General features: G+C 34.9%; 1 pseudogene; it reads left to right on the top strand.

Moving 5' to 3' along the window:
• The first annotated feature begins 856 nt into the window (after positions 1-856).
• On the top strand, positions 857-1,761 carry LOC101356032 (olfactory receptor 6C2-like; annotated as a pseudogene).
• The last annotated feature ends 1,843 nt before the right edge of the window (positions 1,762-3,604 follow it).

Here is a 3,604-nt window from a genome sequence, read left to right as displayed (position 1 = left end):
GGAAGAAAGGCCTTGAGATCTGCTTCTGAAAGGTCACAAACTTGAAAACCCTATGGAGTGCAGTTCTACTTTGCAACACATGGGGTCTCCATGAGTTGGAATAGACTCCAGGACACCTAACCTGGTTTTTGGTAAGAGGTGGTACATCAAAACATTGTGATGCACTTCAGAATGAACAAGTATGGAAATCGTTTGTGTTATAAATTAACAGACTGTCAGGGAATAGAAACAGGGAGTGGTTGTTTATAAGAATCTCCTTTCTTTTTTATTAGAAAAATTCTTTAGACATAGCAGTGCTAAATTTTCTCAAGTTCTATTGCAAATAGACACACAGCATCTGTGTAATCTAGCAAAATAATTAGCTTCTGTATTTGTATTTAATAAAGAACCAGAACTTCAAGCAAAAACTGGTGATGATGTTTTGAATACAACTTGTGAGTAGAGAAAAATGATTGGGAGGAAAAGAATTTCAAATTACTTATGAAATCATCTACATCAATGGTCTCTTTTAATCCTATGGCTAAATTAAATTGACCAAATACATTCACAACATGAAATCAATTGAAAAAAGAAATTTGAGAAAATAGAAAGGGTAATAAAAATAAGAACTCCAGTGCAGTGATCACAATTTTGAGAAAACCTTTCTTTAGTCAACCATGTAACACACATCAGTTGGAGCTGAGGTCAGCCATGTATTCACAAGATTCATTGATTAAGTCCAAAAAGAAATTCTATGTTAATTGCATTAATTTAATTTTCTTGTTAATGTCAATTTTTAACATGATTTTTCACACTACTTTTTCAAATTTTCAGTCTGAATTTTATAAACAAATTGGGCTGAAGTCAGGAGTCAGTGATGAGAAACCATGCAAGACTAATGACATTCATCCTTCTGGGATTGACAGCTGACCCAAAACTGCAAGTTCTACTATTTATCCTTCTGCTTGTCACTTACATGTTGAGTGTCACTGGAAAGCTGACAATCATCTTCCTCACCTTAGCGAGTTCTCAACCTAAATCTGCCATGTACTTTTTCCTCCAAAATTTCTCTTTCTTAGAGATCTCATTCACTACAGTCTGTATTCCCAGATTCCTTTACAGCACGTCTACTGGAGACAATACCATTACTAATAATGCTTGTGCTAGTCAATTATTGTTTATTATTCTTTTTGGATCAACAGAGTTTTTCCTCCTGGCCATCGTGTCCTATGATCGCTACGTAGCCATCTGCAAACCTTTGCATTATGTGACCATCATGAACAGCAGAGTTTGCAGAAGGTTTATTCTTTCTGCTGAGTTGGTGGTTTGTTAATCATAACTCCTCCACTTAGCGTAGGCTTAAATCTGGAATTCTGTGACTCAGATGTCATTGATCATTTTCTCTGTGATGCATCTCCTGTCCTCAAGATCTCTTGCTCAGACACATGGTTCATAGAACAGATGGTTATAGCCTGTGCTGTGATGACCTTCATCATGACCCTTGTGTGTGTACTTCTGTTCTACGTATTCATCATCAAGACAATTCTAAAATGCCCCGCTGTTCAGCAAAGCAAAAAGGGTTTTTCCACATGTTTTTCCCACATGATTGTTGTATCCGTTAAACCATAAGCAAAAGAAGTAGACATTAGTAACGGTGTGATTGTGCTCACTACTTCCATTGCCCCAATGAGAAACCCATTTATATATACCCTGAGAAAGGAAAAAGTGAAACAAGCATTCAATGACTCAATCAAAAGAATTGCATTTCTCCCAAAGAAATAGGGAAATATTGAAATTGGGGATTCAAGTTATCAGGAAAGTTTGGTGTAGTGGTTATAGGACCAGAGCTGATCAGCAAATTGTTTTTGATATTTGATGATGTAAGTACAGAAATTGAGAGTAAGAATTTAGAAACTATAAATGCAATTTAAAAAAATAAATATTTTTGAATGTAATAATAAAATGTTGAACTTTTATTTTTGTCTTCTTATTTCTTTTTTAATAGTTAATTTTCATTGTATTTTGCAAAAGTATTCATATGCAATGAATTGAATTTGGGGAGAAAACTGTTCATTCATCACAAACTGAGAAACACTGGGTTAGTGAACCTTATATTTCTAATCTACTCTAAATCTTTGTATTCATCATTATACTCAGATTAATTGTCCAAAAACATTATTGGCCTTGCAACTAAAACAGATCCTAACTCAGGCATTTTGTCTCCTCCTTACAAATTATTTGTGCTAGGGTGACATCTCTCATTATCAGAAATCAGTAGTGTAAAGTTTAAAAGTTTTCAAAAGAAAAATATTCACACTCCTAGTTATCATATTCCTCACCACTGTTCATATTTCTCTCCCTAGTCCTCTGTGTCTAGGCATTAAAAAAAAAAAAAAACCTGTAGCCGTTGAGTCAATTCCAACTCATAGCGACCCTATAGGACAGAGTAGAACTGCCCCATAGGGTTTCCAAGGAGCGGTTTGTGGATTCAAACTGCCAACCTTTTGGTTAGCAGCCAAGCCCTTAACCACTACACCACCAGGGCTTGGTGTCTAAGCATATGGACTGTTTTTTTCTCTCTAATCTTTTATTTCTAGAAAAATTGTTCATACGGTACCTCTTCTAGAAATGTTTTTCGTTTTATTCTGCACCTGATCTTTTAAAGAAATCCTCTCCATCTTTTAGGTTTCAGCATAAACGTTCACTGCCTCCAGAAATCTTTCCTTGACCCGTTCCCAAATCTACGCCTGATTAGATATGCATACTATGGGTGCTCACATTTACTTCCTCCCTCTGTCAGAGCCCGCACCACACATTACAATTTCCAATTTTAGATGGTACCTGGTAGTTGATCACCATACATAGTAAACTACACCTTAGTAAAATAAACAACATACATAGTAAAATAAAACACAGTAAAATAAACAACAAAAGAGGAAATTATTATTTAAATGGGAAAGTGCTAAAATAGCTACTTACTTTGAACTATAAACTAAATAGAAAAGAATAGCATAGTGTAACTACAAATTAAAGGTAGCAGTTACTTCTTGTATCTAAGTGTTAAACTCAATCATATCTACCATTGACTGAGATTTTAAACTGTAAAATTTACTATATTTCTGATAATTAAAAAAAAGAAATACAAAGAAACTCCCTCTCCCCCCCCCCACACACATATGCATTTCTAAGACATTTTTCTTCTTACCCTTGTTCCAAATATGGGAAAATTGAGTTTCAGAAAGCTTGTTTTTTTGATTCTCAGATATAGATAGTTGAGTTATACATCTCAGTTTAACATATATTGTTGTCACCAAGGAATGCGTGACTACCTGTGATTTTATTTATTTATTTCTTCCTTTTATCCCCATTTCCCACTGCCATTTCTTCCTTTCCATAGACAAACTTCTAATGAACTTAATTCTTTTCTTTTCATCAATTTGCCTGTGTTGGGAAAAAATACTTATTTTTGCTGTTTGAGCAAGTATAGAAGTTATTTAGCATTAGTACATGTGGAAACAAGGATCCCTGGGTGGCACAAATTGTTAAATGCTCAAAAGGTTAGGGGTTCAAACCCACTCAGAAGCTCCTCTGAAGACAGAACTGACAATCTGTTCTGAAAGGTCAA

This window comes from Trichechus manatus, unplaced genomic scaffold, assembly GCF_000243295.1.
Source record: "Trichechus manatus latirostris isolate Lorelei unplaced genomic scaffold, TriManLat1.0 scaffold00027, whole genome shotgun sequence".
Classification (NCBI taxonomy): Eukaryota; Metazoa; Chordata; class Mammalia; order Sirenia; family Trichechidae; genus Trichechus; species Trichechus manatus.
Note: the sequence above shows the minus strand (reverse complement) of the source record. Positions and strands in the feature narration are given on the sequence as shown.